Below are 26,908 nucleotides of genomic sequence, written 5' to 3' on the forward strand. Positions count from 1 at the left end.
AAGTTTGAGTATTGTAGGGGTGTAATGGTCAACACTGCATGCAACCAGCGGAATTTATGGTGATTAATGATTACGCATAATGAATGTGAAATTCCTTGACCGTGTAGACACACTGCCAGGCTTGTTAGCATATGTCGTAAGGAAGCTCCCACATTTGTTTACGCAGGTATATACTATAACAGGTGACCAAATAAAGTTAACATTGCTAAAATTAAGCGCCGAGAGGTACATCTGCCTCTGTCCCTAAGTGAGTAGGCCATGGGGCACCAAGTCAGCTGAAGACTGTCGCCGTCAGGCACATACTTCATCAAAATTAATTACTGAACATTTTACTGGTGCAGTAAGCGGGTATCTTTGTATTACAAACTTAGCGGCAGTCGTACTGCTACACAATACAATTAGATCAAATTCTTCTAGCATGCGCACATTCCCAAATATCCGCCTAGAAACATTTATAGGAGTTTGAATCTATTGCGCATGCAAGACCGTGAGGATCGGCTCAAGATTCCTCCCCAATGTGACTAAGCTGTTACACCACACCCTCGCCGCGTAAGGTATGTTTTAAACCTTTTTTGCGAAATTTGCGCAGCTCAATTTTGATCACCATGTATTTGATGTAAATGTGGCTGCATTTCTCGCGCCTGTGGACATGTCACGACACGCGCCCACATGCAGATGTCGCCTGCACAAATATTAATTTGGACTGTCCTCAGCAAAACACACGAGAGGAACAAGTGCTGGCTTAAATGGCTTCTAGCAGCAATACTCCGCCTTGCGGCTTCCATGACAACGTTTGTGCGTTCTAAATCTTCGTGCCATTCTCACTCTCTAAAAGAGTATGAACTCTTTATTTCGTCACACTAACCTGAATCGGTGAAGTTTTACTCAGGAGTGTGCTATAAAAATTGTTTACAAGTACTGAAATACTGTTGCGGCTGAATTACATTTGCTAGGAGTCTGCATGAGATTGAGTTGGTGTTGCTGTTGTGTTGCCCAGTTTAAGTGGGTACTGCAAAGCGCAGGACAATTTCACACGCTGTTTGATCGGCCAATGAACGGAAACAAATTTCAGAAGAACAAGCCAGAAAAGACGCACAAAGGAGACATACAAGAAGACAGGAAAGAGGTTGGACGACCACCCGTTTATTGTACAGAACGGGGCTCTTGTTTATAAAGGCACTCTGCCACAAGACCATCGCACAGTCGGCTTATCGCAACCAACCGTAAAAAAAGACACCAATGAATTCCAAAGGCTGCATGCACCTTCTATCTTTCAAGGGATCTCGCATCTATCTTTGCCTAAGCCCAGTGATGACAATGTAGCAGTACCGATGTTAGGTGATCGTAGCAAAGCAGAATCACATGTTCATAGCATAGCAGAGTAACATGTTCATACCAAAAACAGAGTCAAAATCAACAGTACAACAAAGAAGTAAAACAACACCCAGAAACACTTATGGTGGCTAATGAAACCGAATGAACAAACCTGCCAAGCAGAACTGAACGCCATGGCACACCTAGCGGTTTCCCATTAAGTCCTTATGATTACGAAAAAGCGTCTCTTTACCGGACAACGGCTCTTCCTTCGCGTTGCCACCGTGCACTCGAGTTATTGAGGGTTGCCGACTTCGGACCTTCAACACCTTTCCTCCTTAACTAGTGTTGAGGCTAGCAGAGGAGAAAAGGAAGGGAAATTTACTCCAGCTCCTGTAAATCGCCATACAACAGTAAATGAATAAGACAGTGAAAAGATCTCCACATTTTTCCAGAGCAACACAATACTTCACTAGAACCAAACATCTCAAACAGAGCATGTCATATGGCTCGAAACACAGTTGAAGGTTTGAGGTAAACAAATGCAGTGATAGCTTTAAATCCAGTTCATCAGTAAATACATTGCGTTCGAATACTTAAAACATTAAAAACTTAAAACACTTAAACATACTTAAAAACATTTTTTTATTAGCGGTCGAGATCAACGCGCCTATCAGCCTTTTTAGAACATCCTATAGAGAAAAAAAGTACCTGCGAGGTATGTACTCCATGATGACCTTTAATAAGCGAAAGAAGGATTTCAATTATTAAACACAATTTCGTTGCGTTAATATCAGGAGGTTGGGTTTGCTAAAATTGCCCTGATGAATGTTCGCTAAAAAGTGTTAAAAGCAAAATGTACGACCCTCTTTTAAAATTTTCTATGTTCAAAAGCCCTTTCTCCAGTGCAAGGGCACCGGATTATAGATCCATAATACGATTGCCTTAAGCGCCAAAAGGTGAACCGAAGAAATGGAAATGCGCCCGCGTCTCAGAAGGAAAATATTCTAGTTAGCTGAGTTAATTACAATATTTTTGCGTTTCGTCCAGCCAAGATCATTCGAAATTCAAAGTCCAAGAGAGTTGTAATGTCCCACTTCCTACAGGAAAATTGTGTTCGCTGAATATATAAAATTAAGAAGGTCATGCTTATAGAAAATTCACATCAAATGGATTGATTAAAAATTGTCAGACATTTCCCAATTATCACACCAATGAATAACCCTTTAAAATGCTTCTTTCAAAAGGATTTTCTCAAGTGAGCTCTTCATTTCAGAGTAGTGCGAGCAGTCATCTTTGTATAGCTTAACATTTACTTGTATGTCATGTAATATATCATTTAGGAATGAAATAAACAAAAACGGAGGGAACACAGAGCACTGAAGAACACCTTAGCCAACTGGTGCTGGTAAACTGGTAAACGCAAGCATGGTGGTAACTCAAGAAACCTAGTTTAGAACAGCTCACAGTCGTAACAATGGTATACGTAGAGGTGCGAGAATAAAGCAGATGACTACGAAATAAAGAAAAGGAGCCTTCATGCTGCACCTGTGCGCGCACAAATGCAAGTAGTGTTGGCAGTCAGCGTAAAGTCAAAATATTCCTCCTTGATATATCGGGAGAAAATAAAACGTTTTCTGCTAACATATGAAAATGACAGATAAAGGTAAGCAGGCACATATGCTGTTCTGGACACCAGTGCTTCGAAACAAGTGTGCCTAGATAACAAAAGCTGATCAATACCAAAAGTAGTAGGTTTGACTAATGATTTGATAGAAGAAACGATAATATTTTCAGAAAAAACATGATTAAAGAAGAAGGCGACATATAGGGGAACGTGGTGCCAGTCGTTTGTAGTAAGAGGTAAAAAAAAAGAATTGAAAAAAATTCGCGCCTTATATAGTCACAGAAGATACAATATATATGATGCTCGTGCGATTCTGTGAGAACTTAGAGAAATTTATTTTCTTTGAAGACCGGCACACACTCAGTGACCCCCACTGACACAAAAGACTCGTTCAATTGTCGCTTATAGCCAGTGGCAGACACCGAGTGACTTAAGTTGGCGTCATATGTTTGGTAAAGAGTGGATCATAGTCAGTCGCACATACTCAGTTACTCACAGGTGTTCCATTAAAAAAAGGCAAGTGCCCACGACAACAACGATAGTTCGGCTTTTATCTGCGTTATCCTAGACTCGGTGCTGTGATTATGAGTATTGAAACGACTTGCTCTATCGTGTGTGATTTCCAACGCTTCAATTAGGTGTTGCTAGTGGGAGACCAAATGGGAGACGCGTACTCAAGCTGGGGTCGTACGAACCTTAAGTCAGTCAGTTTACGCAATGCAGATGAAACGCTGCGCAAGTTCCGGCGCAAAACCCTGAAGATTTGCACGCAGTGGCACACTCTAAAAAGTAGGGAAGGTATCGCAGGAGTGAAGCGGCCAATTTACTCTTCAAAGCGTTGTTTTACTCTCGCGAAATGTCACGAGGAGTGAAATGCATTGCTCACTCCGTCAGCAAGGAGAGAGTAAAATGTGCTTTTCAATCTGGCCTTCTGAAAGAGACTAGAATGCCCGTTCTGCTCTTGCGGTAATAGAGAACAAAACGTAGCGTAAGCTTCTGCTTCAATGGTATGCGAGGCTGGCCCCGAACATGCCGATATATCACTTATGCACGTTGAGCAAAGAACACACCGTTTTGCTTCTAAGAGAACAGGCAGCCACAGTTCGAAGGAACGCAGAGCGAGCGCACTACTATTTCACTCAGAGTTGCTCCATCACACGCGCGCTCAACACCACGGAACAGCACAGCACGACAGAAAGGTGATCCGACCAGCGAGAAGCAACGACCGCCATCCAAGAGGGATCGTGTGGCAGCCATCTCGCGTCGCCGCGAAAACAAGACAGTCGTTCGTCTTTCGTTCGATATAACAACAAACCCTCCACGGTAAGTGAATTCCAACTTAGGTGCACATTCTGCGTATATGACATGCTATTGACATGCTATGACATGCAACAAGTGACATTGAAAAGTTAGAAAGGTGTTTTAAAAAAGCTGATTAGTTTTGTGAGAAGTGACTGCTTTTTGTCTTGCCTCTCAACAGATATATTCATGTGATAAAAAAACTGTGTTACAATGAAACTGCGTATTTTCTTAGTAACATGATGCATACTTGCAATGAGCGCGGTGCTTGTGTTCACTATAAAAAGCAACAGCTCATGCTTTTAGGTGCTTACATACATTTAACAGCTTTAGTAGCGTACATTTAACACCACGTGAATTCAAGTGTGCAAATACAAACCACTGTCTATGTCTTCCTTTTTATGTATATTTTACACCTAATTTTAGAAGTATGGCTTTCTTTTAGGTTCCAGAAAGAGGAAGCATTGGGGAAAGAGAATACGATGTTTAAGAAGTCATCGTTTAGGTGCATTCTCGCCAAACCAGTTCATTAGAACCGCTCGTACCTCCGGAAGCGTAAGCCGGAGAATCACTTAGAATTGAAAATTATTTTAAGAATGTAAAATTGTGCTACCTCGTTCTGTAAAATAGGCATATGAAAGCTTCTGGCAGGTATATTATATCCTGATTAGGGTAATTCAATCTACCTGCCAACCAAGTATTCTAGTAGCGGTAGAGATGCATTCAATGTAAAACCTGAGAGCACCTGAGCAGAACACTTGTTCAGCAATTGGCGGATGTGAACATATAGTGTTAAGCAAAAGCCCCTTAGTTTCATGGCTTCTGTAGACATAATTTTTATAGGGCAAAATAAAATTAAAGGATTTTCGCACATGGTAAATTTCTGGACTAAAGATACAGTGCACAGTGAGGCGACGTATTAATCTTCCCAGACACAATTTACTTGTTTTGAGACGAAGATTATGTGAAGTAGGATAATTTCTCTTTAGCTCATCTTCACTACTTCAGTAGGAAAGAAGCTTTGCTTTCAGGTAAATGGTTCATGGTGCAATTATATACATAGTCGCATGCAAAAATCCACGTGCATGAAAGGGGTATGTGAAACCGAATGGTGCCTTTCTCAATTTCTGATTTGCTTCTTTGTCTTTTTTGTGCACTCCCCTGCCCGTACTTAGGCTTATGTCGCCTTTGATGCACCATACTCATCACTTGCGATTTTTGGTTCACATCTGAAGCCATGCTATACTTTAGTTAGATTGCATTTTCAACGAGGAACAAAATTGATCATGTAATTATGCAAGCTGCTCCTCAGAACTATAACATTCCTACGTAATGGGAATGAAAAGCTACCATATATGAGATTCGATACGCAAGATTTTAATGCCTATGCTACCTGCAGTTTTATACTCGTTTCCTGCACACTGGATAATATTGTAAATTTTATGTTATTTGTTTGTGAGAAAATGTAATGGATCAATCCCAACAGTACTAGGAAACTACTTTCTTGTGGAGATCAACCGTATAAGAAATATGAAACGCCTCTGTACCGCTTTGAGACCGGGCAGAATATTGCTGAAGAACCTCGACAAGACACTTAGAAACAATGTGGTGCAGCCCATACTTGAATTATGTGAACTATAAACAAAGCTAGCTACACCTGCGCCCTCACATGAGAATATCCAACACATTTCTAAATGCACTGTACGCTCTCTAAGGAACATCCATACACTGTACAGGGCGTTATCACATGAGCTGCTGTCTTAGAATATAGCACACAAAAAAGTTTCTTGCACAATTTATCAACATTACCAGCCCCACGCTTAGCAGCTCATCTGGTAACCTCTGCCATATAAGCGCCCGCGTTTTGTGCCAGAAATGTGTTTGCTGGCCAGTAATGTGGTGCATATTTCTCTTCGATCATAGGGTCAATACTTTATGAGTTTGCACATGTTTGTTTTGTGTTTAACTGTATATTGAATACTTAATTTTTGAAGAGAAGGATCTAATTAAAATTAAAGAATATTCCTACACTGTAATACTGATGAAACTTTAAAGAATATACTTATATTTTATTATAAGATGTGTTGTAAAGTTCATGGGCATCATTGTTATCTGATTTTGTGTTTGACAGCATGTTTCTTAAGTTATTATTCAGTTTGTCTTGTGACTGATCAATAAAGATTTTGACCTTTTAGGAGAGAAAAGGTTTCCTTTGAGTAACTCGGCGACTACAGATTACATCCCATTCACCAAGCATATATGCAGGAGCTGCTTATGAAGGTATCAAATATTCCGCAGATGTAAGGATTGCGAATCCCTTCTAACGTGACCATGGATCTACATTGTGCTTTTACACTATTGGGAAGAGCGCTACACTCTGAGTACTAGCACTCTGTTCTGAAGAAGTACAAGCACTCTGTATGGGGGAGTAGAACCACTCGGCTTGGAGCAGTAGAAGTACTCGCTTTGGAGGAGTACAAGAACTCGGTCTAGGCGAGTACTATTAAGCCTGTGGGGAGAGTGTTAGCACTCTGCGGAAGAGTACTAGCACTCCATTGCGGTAGAGTAACAAAACCGAGTCAGGAGGAGTTATCCTACTCTCTCTCAAAGAGGGTCGATCTAATCTCGAAAAGAGGGTGAAATATGAGACAAGCAGATAGTCCCTCGAACAGAGTGCCCAGAACTCTGTTTTTAGAGTGCCGAGACGCTTAATGGGCTCAGACCATGATAGGTTAGGTGTAACGTGCACGCTAAGATATTTATATCTAGCAGTCGGGGATACAATATCGATAATAACGTAGTAGAGAAACTGCGAAATAACATATTTACGGGTGAAATACATTGTTTTACACTTTGCCACGTTAAGTGCGATTAGCTATGTAGTACGCGACTGGTTTACTATCTCTGTTTCGTTGGAGCACTTTATGATCATCACTGTTGGTTACACGAACAGTATATTGTACAATCATCGACCTATATGTTCGTAGGCGAGACCATATGTTGTTACGCAGACCATTTATAGAGATCAGAAACAACAGAGAGCCAAGGACGCTTCCTTTTGGTACGCCAGAAGTAACGTTTCATTTGGGGGAATTGAAGTCATTAACAGAGATAAACTGCTCTCCATTCGACAAGACACGGGGAAGACGGGAGATGGAAATTCAAGACGATGAGCAAAACGAGAACAAAGTAAAAGCGCGAGCCAACGTTTCGACAAGTGGACTTGTCTTCTTCAAGGCGACATATGATTTCCTCGGCACAGTATATATAGGTGGGGTTCCTCTAAAGGGGAGACGGCGTAAGGCGGGTGGGTGAGGCAACGAGCGAGGGTGTGTTAGCGGCGAGGGTGCAGAATTGAGATTAAACGAGTGCTGTGCACAAGGCCACAGACAAGACCATCTGTCAATCACGTGTCAGCGGACGTGTGTCAGCCGGCTTGTCAACGGCATGCACAGCAGCCCTCTATTACATGTTTCGCTGGTGGCCGTGGGCTATCGTGTCTCTGAAAGGGATAATATAAAGAGTGGCAGAAACCAGTGCTCGTAATGAAAAAAGGAAAAGCAATATTGAAATGGTATAAATAAATAAAAGGCGGAAAACCGAAATAAGAAGATAAAAAGAAAAAAAATCAGGAAATGAGATTAGAATCTATTTGCTATGCTAAATTTCAAGCTATAAGCTACAACACTTAGTTTGGTTTCTTAGCGTCCTTTTCTTTGTTCTTCCACATTTCTTCTTCGTCTTTCCTTTTTTCTTCGTCTTTTCCTTTTTCCTTGACGCCAACTGTCTCCAGACAGTTGGTGTCACCATAATTACAAGGTGATTAACAACGCAACAAAATTACCTATTTCGCATAGCTTCACTGGCAAACTTACAGTTAAGAAGTTACTAATTAGCAAAAGATAAAAAATTTGTAATAGCGCGAATGCCATAACTATCAACTCAGTTTATGGCAGAAAATCATGAAATTTGGAATTAGGTAATATGGATGCTGGCGCTATACCTGGTCACAAGAAACCCTTCTCCTTTAGTTACTGTAAGCCCATGATCTGCAATCTTTTATTTAAAAAGATATTTGATGGGATCCTCAGAAACGTTATGTTTTTTTTATGGAAGGTTAATATTCCATCGATAACCCCAATGTGGACTCTCGTTGGCTCGAAGAACGTTGAGCTATATTCCTTCATTATTTATTCTTTTTGTGTTAAGCATACGTCATCAGTAATAGGACACAGCAGGTGCGCAATGGGTTCTTTGCCCGTTAGTTTCTAATGAAGTAGGAGAAAATTGTGAAAATAGCTCTGCAGTAGAGAACGCAGAAAAACTCTATATAATGAAAGCTGCTTTCAAGTCATTATGTAAAACGCCCTGGAAGCGGTTTGAGGACAAATTAGAGTCCCCAATGGCTGAAAAAGCGATGAAGCCAGGACGATACCCTGAACCAACTTCACAAATTAAAATTAAGATACATTTAAAAAAAATTAATGGTTTTTGTCGGCATCCAATTTTCAACTAGCTACTATGAATCCTGTCGGACTGTCGGCTCTGCGTCAAAATCTTCGTTTCATGTCCTTCTATAAAAGCAAACAAACCTTCGTAAAAGGAATTTCCGAGAATGCTCATAAGAACGTTCAGAGGTATCTCCCATACCCACGCAATGCTAACACTAAAATCAAGATCCAAGCAGCACGCGAGTATGTGTTAATGGGGTAGCATCGAATATGTGCAAAGAAAAACACGCAAGCATAAAAGGTGCACGGAATACAAAGGTCTGAGATATACTGTAGACTATCAAAATCGACGAAGCTATGGCCGACGTTGGGCTAGTTAGTAGTGCGAGCTTATGCAGTGCTCGCCCTTTATGGCTACATGAATGGCACATAAGAAGCCAGCAACATCAAGTTGTTTCGAATGACAAAGTACTATGCAGAGCTAAAAGTAACCATCAAAAAGTCACGAACGCTGAAAATCAAAGGCACTAGAAAAAGTGACGACACCCAAAGGAAAAAGCAATGTAAGAAGAGCTGATGCAGCCGGCATCCGTGAGAGACGGGCGCCGAAACCCTCGCAAAGATCGTTCGCGGTCAACGAGACTCCAGCCCGGTCCGTAACGCCGTGACGTGGCTCGTCGCTCACAACTCCGGTCGGAACACAAGTGGCTCGTTGCGGTCTATGGAGATGTCGTGGGCCTCGGTTGCGTCGAAGAGGATACCCTGAAGCTCATCCGCGTCCGATTCTTCGGGAACGATGCCAATCTCTTCGAGCTCTTCGAAGTAGGCGTTCACCCGATTCACCATATTCGGCTCCCACAGGTACTCAGGTTGAAAGGCACGGAGCGGTTCCTGCAAGCGCATAGACGGGTAAAATAGAGAATGTTGGCTCAAACTTAATGACCCTCAGTGTTAAAATTACGCTGACTTTGGTTATAAATTACGCTCATGCAATACCAAGAGAAGTATTCAGTGAAAAGTACATTTTCGAATATATGTGACACAAAGTGTTCATGAAGTGGCTCTATTCACCTGTTCATCTTCTACAATGCGTTTTGTAGCAGAGATATTACGAGCCTGCCCGACAAATCATATGCGGAGCCTCCGCCCGCCACACCCGCTGCCTTCTCCTCACGCGACCCACGTGATCCACAAATTAGACTGTCTCCAGGATCGGCCTACTTTCATCTCGCCGTCTCCAGAATAGGTCCATACGGATAAGCCTAGATGGTTCGTTATCTACAGGACCAGTCTATCTTCCTCGACAAGAAGTAGACCAAGCGGACATGCCAAACCATAGAAAGTAAAACAAAAATTATTCGAGAAAATATGCTTTTAAACACGTATATTTGGTGCACTGTGAATCATTAGGTGCCGTTTGCTGCTTCGCTTCCTAATGTCCCACAGAACAGGGTCCGCCACCGGCACCTCACTAAGGCCTACACATAAGGTCATCCATTACACGAGGGCTGTCCTGTGTCGGAGCTATACGGCAAGACAGTAGCAGCAACCACGATCAGCCAAACTCCAGGAATGTTCACAAAGAAAGGTTTGCTTTAAAAGCAATTTCCAGAGCTTGAGATAGTTTCCTCCGCTGCCAAGTCTTTTTGAAAGCAATTTACACACAGAACCAATCTCCGTATGTTTTTGTCCCTTACAAAGAAAAATGAAATCCAAAGTTGTCTTTTTCAACTGTACACTAGCAAATCTCAAAATATTGACCACTTGCGCACAAAACACTAAAATTAGTTTTTTACGGAGGGGGTGACATAAACAACCTAAGTAATTATCGACCTACCTCGATCGTCCAATTAATTTTTTTGCGTACAAAACCTCGGTTATCACGAATGTAAAAATTTGTTAAATGAACGTTTTACAAACGCCTAGGCAACATGGATTTAGAGAGCTTTATTCCCGCGAAATAGCACTACGAAGACAGAAAGAATTCATCTGTATAGTCTTTATATCAAAAGAAAACGCGCTTGAGGTTTTCCTTTATTTTTTCTAAAACATTCAATTTCATAGGCTACCAAAGTCTTATCGCTAATCTTCATCTCTATGATTGTCATGGTATGTTTCTACAAATAATTACATCTTAATTTTGCTTTTAGGTATCAGCAACTAATAAACAATGAAGCGTACGACATTAAGCTTATACATTCTCGTGTCCCACAGAAAAGAATACTTCGGCCACTGGAGTTTGCTTCATTATGCAAAAAGGAAGTGAGGCGTGCAGACACGACACAAGAGTAGAGAAGTGGACAACACGAACGCCGACTATCAACTGAACGGAGCACTGAGGCAAAAAAGAAAGAAGATACAAAACTCATCTGCGCATGCTCAGGAATGGTAACACCACGAGTCAGTCGGGTACACGTGCCGGTCTACGTGAGAGATAACTGTTAAGGCACTTAATCTCTTCCTTATGTAAAGTAATCGAAGGCTGACTCACGCACGCACTTCCACCATTATAGATATGCCATGCCTCTACCCTAAGACGCGTATCTTCATTCTTATGCCTGTATAATATCGCGCATTCATCTAACGCAGGCGTGCAGTTACAATCTCGGCAATGTATTGAAAGAGTAGAAGGCGATCCACCGGTTAACGACATTTTATGTTCCATTAGCTTCTGATTGCTACACCGCCCCGTTTGTCCTAAGTAGAACTGGCCACAGCTAAGGGGAATTTTATAAACCACACCCATACGAAAGTCAGTCAAACTGTTGTTCTTTTTGTGCTTCACTGGACAAATATCCATTCGTTTATTGCCTTTTACGCGCTCCTTTTTATTCTGTACGGCAGCGCATATCTTACCTAGCTTATTGGGAGCAGTGAAAGCAACATTAACATCACATCAACTTGAAACTTTTTTAGGCCTGTGTGACACTGAATGAATATACGGAATTGCTTCTAATGCATAAATGATAGTGTCACCGTTATCATTAACGCAATGTGTCATTTATGTTAGCGAAACTATTCTATTTTCGTACAGGAACAGACATATGGTATTTAGAGCAGCAGGACATAGAGAACTTCAATTTATAGTTAAATGGCACACCTCAATCCTAATAATCTTAAAGTCGGAAAAAGAAAAGCCATGCTCCTAAAACCAAGGAATTATCCTGTGTATGCACATGCCTTCTCAATATTGGTTGGTCAGGTATTGAAGTGTATTCTCTAATCGAAAGACCTGGTCCATAGTTTGATCAACTGAAGTCCTGGACCGACTAAACTTGACTGGTCTCAAGCCAAATGTCGAAAAATAGCAGAAATTGCAAAATGCTTCTTTGATATGAAAAATGTATAGCTGTTTATTTCTCTCCTTCATGAACTACTGTTTCTAGGTGTGGGGAAGTATTACGATTTCCAGCATTTATCAACTGCGCAGTATAGAAAAGTGCGCCATATGCAAAGCTGCTAATGTATACACCACGTGAAGGCCACACAACCCTTATTGAATAACACAGTATTACTGCCATGCCACGACTCCACAACCGAATTTTAACGAGTCACGGTCGTTAACTTATAAAACGGTTTAACTCATTTCTCGCAATTCAAGATCATTTCAGTAATAATTGTTTTAAGCAAACCGCTCGCAGCAATGATATTTGGTACACCCGAAGAGTTAAAACCATTTAGCGTGATCAAAAGTTTGTCTAATATTACATATTTATGTAAAATTGACTCTGCTCACCCGAATGTGCTCCACGACGCAGGTGAAGATGCCCAAGGGTATCTGCAGCAAGCCGGCGCCCCCCACAACCCAAGCGAGCGCCTTGTACTGGCTGCGAACGGGCGCGTTCATAAACACGGGCGGTGTGTACGTGGCCACCCGGTGCACGCACGCCACCTGTGGAGAAGAAGCAGCAGCGCACCCATTGGGGGCGGCACTTTCTTGAAGGGGTCGCCCGGGTTCTGCGACGCCTGAGATGGTTTCGCATCCCCCGCTACATATTCTGTGAGTGGCGCTGCTTAACACTCACACGAATGCGTCCAGTACGGATCGCATAGTTTCCTACTAATGTTCCTACACTCCAAGAAAAAAGAGAGTAAAAAGTGAGCCACGGCGACTTGACTTTCTTTTTTCTTCCGAAGACCCATTTTAGCACGAGTAGAGTCACAAAACTAGAGTCAACATTTGCACATGGGTCGTTTGACTCTCAATAGCACGCGAAGAGTCGTCGTGGAAGATCGCGTCGCCACTGATATTCGAGATGAGTCTGGCGAGAGAAAGATTATAATGCAAGAGAATAAATACCAGATAACGCCTTCTGTTTTAAGCAGGCCCTCGGGTTCCTGTCCTGGTTGTAATGCAGTGTATCATTCTTTCATCCTTGTCATGTTCTGCAACTACTTCGAACTCTATATATTGATTTTCCTTGTCCATGTTTGTTAATACTTCACGCTTAAGCAATATCTAGTTTCATATGCTAAGGAAGACCAGGATTTGTCACACTGGATTCGGACCATAAGTATTGGCTAATGAAGAGAGCACAGCAACGAGATAACAAGTTCAGTAGGCGCACTAAACAGTGTCGCTCGTAAGTATAAATCCGCGACGTAAAATTAAATTTTGAAGATTTAAGTTCCAAAATCAAGGGCTTGTTATGAGGCACAGGGTAATGCAAAACTGCAGATTTATTTTCAGCAGCTCGGGTTATTTAACGTGTACGGAATGCACGGTATACACGCGTTTTCGCATTCTGCCCCCGTTAGAATGCGACTGCCGTAGTTGTGATTGGACCCGTCACCTCGAGCTCAGCAGCGCGATACCAGAGCTACTGGGCTACCTCAGTGCGTTGCGTTCTGCGACCAGAAACAAACATTAGCGTACGCAGGACTGCTTTTGAAGCCCCTAGAAAGATAAAAACAAAAATGTAGCAGTTTCAACCCAATGCTGCATGAAACACTGCACGAACAATTGCACGAACCAAAGTTCGTAGTTTCATTGGCTGAATAAACTGCAGTAAGCATTCGCTTACTCCTTAAATTAGCAAGCACTGGGTCACGCGCGCAGGTGCAAACATGTACAGATCTCACTCAATGACAGCGAACACTCGCTGTCACAGCGTTGGCGTGACGAAAGGCGCTAACAGAGCGGACCGAACGCTTCCGCTGCCACTTCCTTCAAAGCGTCTTCGAAAGTTGAAATTGCGCTATCTGAGCGCCCCCCAGCGTTGCATGCATCGGAAATTATCTCCGAGAAAGAGCGAGGGTGGGGTAAGACCGGACTAGAGCAACGGCCAAAGGAGGAGAGGCGCGCTAAACTAGCGCCTCCCTCCCCAGGCTTGCGCGCGTTTTATCACGGGACCTCTTATAGAATCTTGACTTGGGGCGCCCATCCAGCCCGGCGCAGCCTCGAACACTTCCTTTAACGTGCGCAGCCAATGGCGCGGGATAGGTTCTTATCGCACTTGACTTTATACGTAAGCTCTAGATAACACCGACAGATATATTTCGACGGTTGTGTCCATATAACTGATATCGCAAAATTCGCAATAAACAGAAAATTTTACTAAGGACCAAGAACGCTGCTTCTTCACGTCGAGATACAGCAGTGAATGATATTTCTAGAAAATGCGTTCCTAAATCTCCGCCAAATGACTACGCTAGCATTTGGTGACAGCGGAACACAGTCGCAAGAAGTTGTGGAGGAAATACCGAAGTTCTGGCAGCTTCAGGTGCACTAGATTATTCAGCAACATCGGCGGCTTTATAGTTCTATCTTACATCAGAACAAACTGCTCTGGACATAGATAAAGGGCAGCCGCACCGTTATAGCAAAGCAAATTAAGCACAATTACGCCGCGACTTCTCACTTCGAGCACGCTCCTACAGCCCAACGATGGATATTTCAAGCGTAACCACACTCGGACGAGCAAATTTTACTTCGGCGAAGTGAACGTAGCAAGTAATTGAAGACACGTGTTAAATTCATGGCTGTTTCATTCGTGAACATTACTTACGTTATTCAAAATTATCAGTGAGCAAAACAGTTTTTATTTCAACGCGAGGAAAGGAAACCGAAACTAGCGCAACTGTTTTGCTAAGTTGTGCGAATACAAATGATCCAAAGCCGAAGCCGTCAATAGCATGACGCCAATCTACAGTTTGGTTGCGTTCCATCTCGCGCGAGTACGTTGTCGTTGAGTGGTTCTGAAAGCGCTGCATTAGGGGCGACTGCAACCAGGCATTGCGGCAAGTTACGATGCGAATTTCTGTCCGTGCTGTGTGATTGCGACGAGGAGGACCGCCGCCAGCATCGGCGTGCCGCCGATTTCGTCTTTGCCGACATCGAGCAAGTGCAGCTCGCCGGACCGTGACAAGTACCCGAAGTGATGCGGTTTGTACTGCTTCTTTCATTGTGATATGGGAGATCGCAACGCACGGAGACGACCAGATGCATATGAAAGACTACCAGCTGGGAGTGGGGTGTGCCATATTTCTCTTAACGTCTCAGGTAAGCATATCACCTTTTGTTGCGAGTTTACAAACGGCGCCTACTCGGCCCTTCCGGTATGGCTATATTTTGCGCCACGTTTCGCTTGGCAGTTCACAGACGTTTCTTAGGCGTGCGTGCGCATATGTATTCAAAATACTGCTGGCAGACGGAAGCCTCAGGAGAGGATCTGAAGGTATAACGAAGCTGTACTGCCATAGATAAACACCGTTCTTAACGACTCCAATGACGAGTGGCCTGTCGCATCGGAAAATCCGCAGAATATCAAGCACTGCGTAACTTGAAGGGTAGATGCCATACTAGCATCAGTGTAACTTTCGCTGGCAAAGACAGGTCGTCGAAAACATTGAGGACAGCTTGTGTATTCTGAAGATTTACTAGCGCTTTAGGTATATTACCGCGAATGATAAAAGCGCTACAATGCTGTATGAAATGTCAGGCGCTGTGGCAGCAGGGATATTTTCCTAGCAATAAGGCGGCTGCATACACAAGCGAACAGACGCAGTGCTTTAAAAGCGCTGAAACAGAACAAATTTTATCTGCATTTGGCTGAAAGTCAAAGCTTATTAGCTCACAATCTAAGCCGATATATAATGTATTATTTTTACGTAATCTTCGTTTTCACTCTTGCAAATATTTAAAAGCATGAATTTGCTGCAACCTTCATATAGTAAATCCTACTAGGCTTACAAAACCTGGGTGGTAAATTTGTAACATAGCTACTGGATTTTCTATTTTGAGCCCGGTGTTTTATGAAAAGAAGGGTCTTTTTATTTGTATTTTTATGTTAGTGCGTATATGTGGCAAGCATAAATGAGTTGATTGCAAAGTTGTACCTCCCAGTGAGCTGCATGTGAATCCAAGTTTATCCTGCCTTGGCTATTGCAATGTGCATATAACAATTTTAAGTATATACAGCTGTAGTTGGCTTAGTCGCCATAGTGTATTTTGTAAAATTTGAACGCCATGTATTATTTTACTACTTTCATCCAGAAATACCTTTTTTTTCGTGTACTAAGAAACGCTGACAGCATTGAATGAAATGAAGTGTGGTGTATTTTTCTACTAATTTCGTAAAGGAGATGTTGTCTGCCATGTATCAGAGGTGAGATTACCTTCTAGTACTAAACAACGCGTTAACTCCTCTGGTACTGCTGTCGTCCTGTGTATTTCTGTAATTTTGAAATATATTTTATTTTAGGTATCCAAGAAATGGCAACAGCCAGAAGTCGCCACCTTATCCAGCACGTTATTGGTGAGACAAATTGTAGCAGGTACTTTTGCGTATCTCATTAGCATATGATGCTGTTTATTGTAATTTTGTGTCCACTTTTCTGGCCTTGATTCATTTTACTATTATTGGGTGGAGGGTAATACTTTTACATCGAGACAGAGTAATTGCCCAAGACGAGATATGGCTGGAGGAGACAACACACACAAGCCTTCTTTGACCTTATCTCATTGTTGCGCAGTTACTCTGTCGTTATCTACCAACAAGCTCAAGTTCCTCATCAGCTGCATTTACTAATTCTCTGTTATTACAATTTCATTGACACAACATTGAAAGTACAGAGACTTGAAATGATGAAAAGCCGAAGAATAAGGACCATCGCTGGAGCTAATGTTTCGACAAAGACAAGGAGATAAGTTTTCTTGTAAAAACGTTGGCTCCAGTGACATTTCTTCTTCTATCACTATTTACGGGTAAAAGAAAGCATTATTGCTCTTGCTGAAGTATTATGCATTAGGGAATAAAAATTAGCAGGGTGAAATGTCAGGGATGTCAAAATTCTTGTGTGTTCTAAAGCTACAGCGAAAGCCAGAAAAACAAGATGTAGAGAAGCACTTTGTCATTTTTCACTACCCATTTTGGCCAGCTTCATTCCGAGCTTGCAGTTTGTTGCATTAACAACCACTGGAATTCGTTAATTGAATTAGCTTGGTGATTTACTTATGTTAAGAGATGTTGAATTCGTATTAATGCAGCTTAAAATAATTCATGTCAATAAATATACAATGACATTTGAAATGTAAGGCTTGTAGTTGACTAGCAGATCACTTGATGGTATGAGCTCAGGTTTCAACCGAGCTTCCATGCACAAATCGGTTGCACATTCTTTGTCATTTCTTGGATTTTCATAAAGATAAGTACCGGTTCTTTTTTGTCGGGATTCTAGTTGTGTTGTAGGACCTAACAGTTTACATTTATCTGTATTGAAAGCCATGTTACACAGACAGCCGAATTTTTCTTGGAAATTGTGACATGGTAGTACTAAGAACATTTGTGCAAATTTGTTGCAGGTACACTCTTGCAGCTCCCGGCCCTGCTTCCTACCACCACCGTGTCCTGGCTGCTTCCACTAGGGAGTTCCAAGCCTTTGGCGGCTCCTGTCACTGCGTCTTGCCACCAGCGCGTCCATACTGCTTCCACTAGGGACTTCCAAGCCTTAATGATGATGCCAAGCGGGCTGGCAGCCGGCAGAAAGATTAAGGGAAATACATGTAATTAAGCGGCGTCTTCTTGAGTGAAGTGACTTGTAGCCACTCTGCAATGAAAGAATTAACTTCGAAGAAGTTTAGACACCCTGCTATGGGTGCAGGAATGCTCAAGACCATGTATTTTGTCTTAGACGCCAAGAGGCTATGTGGATAAGACGGAACGCAATGCGAATTTTGGAGCTAGTGGGAGGCCATTTGTACAATTTTTTTTCTTGCTTAACACAAAAATTACTTTGATAAAGCTTTACCAATTTAAAAAGAATACAATGTACCCTCGTACATGGTATTTGGCATAAATTTACTAGGACTGCCTCAATAGTAAGTATGCCAACAAACACACCAAAACTGACTGTTTTTGCAAGTTTATCCTCATCTCTGTGGACTGCTGCATAATTTATCTTTCTGAAACCAGCTTTTGCACAGAGCACAAGTCCTAAACACGTGGATTACATAAACTTGCAGCTTTTGCTGTAAGCCAGTTCGGTCAAAATAAAGTTAATAAGCCATTTAGTCCATTTTTAATGACCAATAATAAATTGAGCAGTGGCTAATAAGCAGTTCAGTTTTTGGTGTAAGGCCTCTCTTGATTGTCCAGAAAAATTTGGCCCTCTAAATGAGGGAACCAACTTTTTGGCTATGCCTTTTATGATTTATTTATTTATTTAGTCATAGTGTTAAACCTCACTTCAGGGTCGTTACAGGGAGGGTCAGTAATTGAATTGCAGATAGAACAAACATTGAAGATCATTTGTAGGAGGACATTTGTAACACATAGAACATTTGTTACATGCAAGGATTAAATAATCTATACAGTTTGAGCGAAATACTTATCAAGACCAACCTCAACATCAATCACAGCATTTTTCGTACCACATAATTTGGTAATTCATTCCGCAGTTTAATAGCGTCGGGAAAGAAAGAAAAGCAGAATTAGTCTGTTCGAGCTATTACTGGTTGCACGAATGTGCTGCGTGTTGTTCGTGGGAACCTTTTGTGAAAAAGCGTTAGATAATCATCCTTGTTTATTTTCACCTCTGTATGTAGCATTTGGAAAAGCAGTTTCAATCACGGCTTCTGCCTTGATTACGGTGGTTCCGAGTAACATATTTTAACACTTCAGTTACCGAGTCACGTCGTCGATATTTAGAACAGATAAGTGAACTGACATTCTCTGAATTCATTCTAGTTTATGTTTGAAAACCTTTTCATGGGGGCTCCACACAGCAGCAGCGTATTCCAGGCTCGGACGGATATATGTCTTCTATGCAATTAGCTTGACTTCTTTCATCGCCTGGCGCAATTTCCTTTGCAGGAAGCACAACTTCTGATATGTTGATCGACAAATATTTTCAACATGGGGACGCCAGTTCAATTTATCTGTTATAGTTATACCCAAATATTTGAAACTACATACTTTTACCAGTATATTATCAGCAATATTATATGTGAATAAGGTCGCTTCCTTTCTTTTTTGTTATGTGCGTGTAAGTGGTTTTTTTAATTAATTTCCCTACCACATTTTTGACACCACGAGCTTAAGTTTTGAAGGCACTGGTTGATTTTAAATTGATCTTCCCTGCATGTTACCGGACCATAAATTAGGCAATTATCTGGGAAAAGCTTAATTTTTACAGGTGATTGGACAACCGCTGAGATATCATTAATGCATAGCAGAAAAAGTAGTGGCCCTAGCACGGAACCCTGTGGCACGCCCGAATACACCTCACGATTTCCCGACATAGTATCTGCCACTCTGATTGCTTGTTGGCGATTATTTAAATACGCTCCTATATAATCGAGAACATCAGCACTAAGAGCGACATTGCGAAGCTTGAAAATTAGTTTACGGTGTGAAACTTTGTCAAAAGCCTTCACAAAATCTATGCATATAACATCGACTTGCACACAGGCATCTATAGCAACACAGAAGTCACGAATGGTTTCAATCAACTGCGTTACAGTTGAAAAGCCACGGCGGAAACCATGCTGGAACGGACATAAGTCATATTGTTCCAAACATTCTGTTTTTTGGCACTATATGCTCAGATATTTTACAACGCACCAACGTGAGAGACACAGGCCTATAATTGCTCAACATCGTTCTATTGCCGCCTTTAAAAATTGGGACAATTGCTCTACGCCAGTCTTGAGGTAGCGAGTGGCATGCATAGATTGGTGCTTTACACAAGATCTCACTTTGTGCTTGTGGCAGTAAAAACATTTTTTGCCTTAAGTATTTCGTGAAATTAACGTTTGACCTATATTGAAGCGCCTCCAGTTTTTCAAAAAAAATATTGCAAGTGGTCGCATGCCAGGTTGGGACAGCTGGCATGGACTAGCCTGCTTATAAATAAGGAGGGCCATGTACATTTTACTGTATGTTAAGATACTATTATTGATCTACAAAAGACAAAATGAAGCATTCAATCCTATAAGCAGCTCTTGCATTCATTTACACTTTTGCACACTTATATACATTGAGTCTGGTGACTTGTGTCTGTTTTCATTATCTGCTTTGTGCAGATGGTAAACTTCAGGTTTGCCCTATGGTGAAATATATTTTGGTTCTTATAGACACGGATCTGTGTTTTTCAGGTAGCCTCGAAATTTTACACTAGCCATGCCGCACACTCGGGCCAGGCCTCTCGCAAACGACGTATAACCAGGCTCAGCGCAGCAGTGTCGATTGAGTCCGGAAATCAAGGCAACCTGCTGTGCAACCAGCGTGCAACCTTTGGTAACCCCTCTATATGTGCCATCTATTTCACCAACTGTACCTCGGCCCCATCTATTTATACAGCATCACCGGCTGTAGTCACTTATCGAACCGTGGATGAATGTTGGGGTGGAGTGATTTGAAGAGACATTCTATTCTCTTCAAGTTCTTACCAAATACTTCTGTTATTATGATTTATGTGTGTCTTTAGTACCTAGTTTTTAATAGTTCCTTTCTCGGAATTCTCACCATCGACTCCTGCTAGTATAATGTATATGTCATTATGCTCAGTTTTTAATAGTTATTTTGTACTTGTGTATGTAATTGATAGGTCCATAATTCTTGTTATACAGAAGGCTAAAATTCAAACTTAAGCTATTCGTTTGTTGCATTGATAATCTACAGCACTGGAAAGTGTTCAAGAAATGTAACCTAACACGGCCTCTGGTGCAAGATAAATTTAAGAGCGATATATACTTATTTCAAACACCCATTATTTTTGAAAAAGTCGGACATATAGCAGCACAAAAAAGTAATATTAAATGAGATAAACACGGATTCCCCACATATGTCTGGTAATAATGTCACTTTCTTTCACTGCAAAGATACTGGAACTCACATACAAGGTTTGAGACATGAAAGCTATGATACCCTTGCCATTTCTCAGTGCCTATTTGCCACACTGGCGAATGTCACAGGCAGCGTAGGTTTCATGCACACATTAGTTGTGTTACATCCTTTTGAGTATTGCATTTCTCAAACACAAACGTTTACAGCAGTGCTTTAAATGGCAAATATATTTCCTAGTTTTGAGAATGGATTAGTGGAAGAGTAATGTAAATAGTGCAGATCCTGTATAAATAATTTTAGACTATATGTCCATGGATGCACGCTTCTTCTGATGACATAGCAGTGACATGTGGTCGTGGGTTGAATATATTTATGTATTTCAGATTTAGGTATTTGCTTCCAGGTCTGGGTTAGTCTCCTACGCTAAGTATTCTAGGTCAGAGGCTAGAGGAATTAAACTAGAAATTATAAACATCAAAAGATCTTGTTAGGGGCACTAATGTGACAATCAGCAAGGTTCTTTGTGCATCCATTTCCAAATTCATGAGGATATATTTTATGGCTATTTCATTAATGCAAGAACAAATATTTGTTTAGTGTAACACTAGCGTTGGCTGCCCCCATTTGTATACAACCCCTTTACAGGCTTAAAACTCTGTGTTTTAATAGCCTGTTTTTGGTTTTGCACACTCTGAAGGGATGCAAACGGTGACATACAACAGAGTGCAAGAATTACAAAGAAATGCAAGCAGGGCGTGGGGCTCTTTAGGCAGATGCGCGCCTGTGCTATTTATAAAACTCCCTATGGTATGCCTGAAGGAATTTTCTAAGACTTTGGTACAATGCACTGACACCCACTTGTTTCGAGGAGTTGTTGCGAGGAGGAAATTTGTTTCGAGGAGCACCTCGAAACAACTTTTTTTAATTATTTGTATTAGAGATTTCAATATATTGCCATTCATAGTGTTTTATGTAGATTTTAATTGTCATTTGTCTTGGTGAAGCTGGTGTTTTTTACTTGTGTCCTACATAGTGGCAAAATATATTTATGGGCACTTTCTTGTGTATAAAAGTTACGCAAATAGTTTCAGGCTGTATCTTATTTAGCTAGTTGTATACCGCAAAGTGGCGATACCTCTCCAGACACCTTGTACAATTACTGGACCTATGCAAAAAATATTAGGCCACCTTAAACAAGTTTTACAGATTGCAATTTCAATTCGATAATAGCATTTTGCATATCTTGAAGAGTATGTATGCCAAATTTTTTTAGTATAGGACAAATATAAGTGCACAAGGTTATTCTCATGCTATTGTGAGAAAAAATTATTGAAGTATACTCAATAATTTCTTTTTCACAATAGCATGAGAAGTATGCAAGACTAGTAGGCAGGCCTGCCTGCCTGCCTGCTAATCTTGCATACGTCTAGTAACGTTACATGCTGTTTGAATAGATATCAGCACTTTGTAGTCTACAAAGAGCTGAGTTAGCTACAGCACACTGCTTTTTGTGAAAATTTAATGCAGAAGAAAGTGCCCGCGAAGGTCACTGTATTTACCCGTAGTGTAGGTCATGACTCGAGAAGCAGCTAAACAAAAACTAATGACATGTATGAAATCTGTATGAAGAATTCTACAATTGGCTCTCATTTAAAACCTCTAGTACAAATAATAAAAATATTTCGAGTAATATTCAATTAGCAAAACGTGCCCGTTGCTATAGTGACCTATAACATAGCGACGAAAAGTTGAAGGCAAATTCTCTTGTCAAAGCGACTCTAGGCAGTCTTCCGAGGGGCTGCTGTTAAACACTGCATTTTCCTGCATTTACCAGAAGTACAGTACTAAAACGTTTGTGAATGTGCACTTGGTATTGGTACACCAACAGAAAAAAAGAACAGTTCTGTGAAATACAGAATCGACTATAACTTTGATCGACACGTACATTTTGACCACATATCTTTGTTTTGTGTTTTGTACTGAGTGTTTCAGTGGTGACCGCCGCTAATTATTAAACATAACTGCTTCATGACAATGCGACAATTTTTGCTAACAGAAATTTATAGCAGTCGCAGGCATTAGAATTACAGTACTCAATAACGTCTACTTTGTAAGAACTCGGACTAGCACCAGTTGTGAGATACACAACCCCACAAAGTAATGATCAAATAGGTTTCTCTTCCACACAGAATTGTCCCACAAGGCTTACAAAAGGCTTTGTGGCAAAGTAATATCTGAAACAGCAAAGCATGTTCCATCAAGTATGGTGACAAATATTTCAGAACTGTCTGTCTGAAGACTCCTACAAACTAACGATACATTCAACACGGACTAGCTTCAATAATGGGATGTCAGCCATCTTGCTGAAATTAATAAAACTTCAATTATTGTGACCTTGTTTAAGAAGACATTTGCAATTATGATGCTGTTCTAATCTCTGTCACTTTTGTAAATATTTTCCAATTATTTTTTCAGGCTACAATTTTTGGTAATAGAGGTATTTATTGCAGAAAGAGCTAGCGCATGGCATTTAATAATAAAGGTACTTGTCATTGTAGATTTTCTGTCGTCAGAATTTGTTCTGTTACACAGCTGTTTCTTGAGATCTGAAATTATGTACCCGCCTCCTTATGTTAGCAATAAACAGGGAAATCTGTCAGTGCGTTTTGTTTAAAATATAGCGGATCAACCCGATAGTTAGGCTATTTGCTAATTATAAATCATAACGATAATAGTTCAGGACCATAAAAACAGATTGGTGCTGACTCACAACTGTGCCCAGCTACATCCACGCAGCTAAGCCATACAATGTACATGTGTTCAGAAGAGCCAAACGCCCCAGAGAGAAAGCAACAGTAACTCATTGTTTGCTATCTTGTACAAGCAGATGATGCGACAGATGTAATTTATGCTCAGTAAATACATAAATCAGTCATGTGAGGTGTCTTACTTTAGCTTGCAAGTTCGAAGTTCTTGTAATCTTGCTTGTTTTTATTTTGTTTTCTTTTTGGGAGCATGAGTGACTTGGTTACCTTGGCACATATTCTGAAAACTGTTTCTTCATCACTAGCAGTCACGAAAGCTTGTTTATACATAAAATTCCCAGTTACTAAAATGGTAGGGTTCAAGCTTAATTCTCTTATCTTTTATATATTTATCTACGAAGTAGTTTTATCGTTCATCGAAACATATCCACACAATGCACAGTGGCCACCCAAGTTATATCTGTTCTTGCTTTCTACCCTGCTCTGGAGTTTTCTTACCCTGGCATTGGTGCAATGGCCTGTGTGCACCTGCAGAAAAGTAGCCAAGTGGCTAAAGTTAAAGGTTAACAACATAATAAAGATAAAAAAAAAACATATAAGTTTGCAATTGTGCTCCATAACTACAGTTTCGCTTAGAATTTAAAAAAAAATGTAGACATCCTGCTATGGTGTGAGAGTTCCTTTGGGCACCAAGTGAACTGCGTAGCACCTGTGCTAGAGTACACAACAAAGCAAAATATCACTCCAGATCGGAGAGGCAGTGGAAAGTTAAGTACAGATATTTTATTTCACACACCATTAATGTGGCTTATCATCTGCACCTGTTATGTGGGAACGCATGCATTGGGAAGACAATCCTTTGCGCCAATGTTACCTTAGCACGACACCAAAAAAAGGTAGAAATCAAGAACAGGTATTCACACTTGGTAGCCCACAGTGTATTATCTGGGTGTGCTTCACTGTACAAAAGACTACTGTGGTAGATAATAACAAAAAACAAAGACAAGAGAATTAAAAGAGATATGTGTCAGTTATCCGTTCGTGACCTCCAGTGTTTATAGAAATACTTCTTTCTGTATATGTGCCAAGCCGTAGGGAGGCTTTCCGTAACTCAGTCATGCTTGTTAGTTAAAAATTGGAGTAAGGAAATTCACAAGAACATTGTATGGGTGATTTCTTAATGTAGCACCTAATGTAGCTTATTCTTGCATGTGCTGAGGGTAGATTACAGCCAGTGCATAATGTGCGCTTACAGAATAACGTGTGATAAGCAAAAGAAGCCTTCCTCACATCTTCCTCTTTGTTTAGTCTGGATCTTTGTGCATCATCTGTATTGTTACAGCTGCGTGCATGCGGCTGTGTATAGTTTATGTGTTCTGCTTCCTCCCTTGTCCTCATCATTCATGCGCTATCTTTGCTGTAACAAAATACAGCTACCTGTGCTACTTAGTTTGTCAACGTGTTTGTGTGTTTTGTATTAGTGGTTATGTCAATCTGTGAAAGTGTCTGTGTCAACTACTATACATAGTCTTGCAAAAGTATGTTTCTCAAAATAAATAAGTTATCAGTATAGATGTTGCTGTACTTATTTTTGTAATACTGCCAGTTATGAAGTTTTTTTACACTGTTGCATGTTGTATGACAGAATAAAATTGATGCACAACTTTTTAATGTGTGTTTTTCAGATCAATTTTTAACTCGTGCTAACACGCACAAGTTGTGTGGAAAAGGTGCCAAAAAGTGTACCATAAGGCAAGACAGCTGTTCTTACTCTTAGATTGGATTATCTATTGTCAACCAGTTGTTTTAAGCAAGCATAGTATAATGCATAGATTACGTAATCTAAGTTGTAATATTGTTTTTATTGCACTTCATTATCTGGGTCTCCTTTGTCCATAAGTGCAGCCTTTTTTGTTTACTATGTGTAGCTTACTTGCTTAGGATGTTAAATCATAAGTTTTAAATAAAAATATGTCTCTGAGAACAGTGAAATAGGCTTAACTTATCAATCTTCTGACATATTATAAGAGACCTGTAGGGTGGTGAAATGGAGGTTCTACACGAGTTACATAATATTTTGGCGTCGCACTATGGTTCTGAGTGGCATTGCAGTGTCGTGCATAGGCAGCTGCAGGCTACATATCGGATGTTTATTTAAGACTGTTTTCCTTGGTTGGCCATTGATTCCAGTTTATTAGTAATGAGAACTGTCTTGCTTTCATGGTGATTATGTGCTGTCTGATACATTTGAATTTTCCTAAAGACAATAACAAAGACTGATGAAATATTAACTTTTTCTTGCTAATCTGCCATGTGCTTTCTGGCAACTTTGCTATGGATTCTTTATTATCCTATGTTGCCTTTTCACAGCAGTCATCTTGAGAACAAGCCGTAGTTGTAAGTACTTACAGCAGAAGTTGTTGACATATATTGAAAAGCGGCTCGACACTGCCATCCAAGAGTCAAACAACTTACATAAATTAGTTATCTTAGTCTATTTGCAAGAAATCTGCACGACGCACTAAGGGTAACTTGACACACACTGCTGGAGTCATCAGACTCATCTGGAACATTTCACGGAATCCCTCAGCACTAGTCTTGTAACCCTTTTGAGAGGGTTTTGGAGACTACTAAAACAGAGTGTGCATGACTATTGTGTGCGGAGTCACATAACCACCTTTTATCGAGCACAGGTAGTCGCGGGACTCTCTGCCGAAAGAGAGTTCGGGTGTCTTCCACAAAGTGTGTCGTATACGTGACGAGTCCATACTCTTCGAAAAGAGTAAGAGATACTCTTTTTTCTTAGTGCATATAGTAACTCTGGCGCTGCGATAGCTCCGCTAGCACGGCAATCATGCTGATCTGACCGTTCGGGACGTGGCTTCAAACGTTCCTGCGACTTTATTTATTGCGCTTTGTCTGCCAAAGGGTACCGGGTACCGGGAGGTACCGCGAGGATGTGACGGACACATCGAAACAACGCTGCAAGAAGTGGTCAACGCCATCGAGGAGCAGCTGGGCGGGTCTCGACTCGTTTGCTCTCCTGCCAAGTCAGAACTGCTGGTGATTCCACCGACAGGAGCGGGCAGGAAAAGAAAGAATATGGAAGTCAAGTACTAGCGTCCCAAGATCACGGTCAAGACGGCGGGATGACAAGTAATACTG

The 26,908-nt window shown here is 41.0% G+C and overlaps 1 protein-coding gene across 1 annotated transcript in view; it reads right to left on the reverse strand.

Moving 5' to 3' along the window:
• Positions 1 to 12,513, reverse strand: part of LOC142592564 (dermonecrotic toxin LcsSicTox-betaIC1-like) — a 69,836-nt gene extending 57,323 nt beyond the window's left edge. The window contains exon 1 of the mRNA XM_075704082.1: positions 12,428 to 12,513. The gene's annotated coding sequence lies outside the window, so the exon portion shown is untranslated. The remainder of the gene's footprint in view (positions 1 to 12,427) is intronic.
• Positions 12,514 to 26,908: the final 14,395 nt, after the last annotated feature.

This window comes from Dermacentor variabilis, chromosome 9 (genome assembly GCF_050947875.1).
Source record: "Dermacentor variabilis isolate Ectoservices chromosome 9, ASM5094787v1, whole genome shotgun sequence".
Lineage (NCBI taxonomy): Eukaryota > Metazoa > Arthropoda > Arachnida > Ixodida > Ixodidae > Dermacentor > Dermacentor variabilis.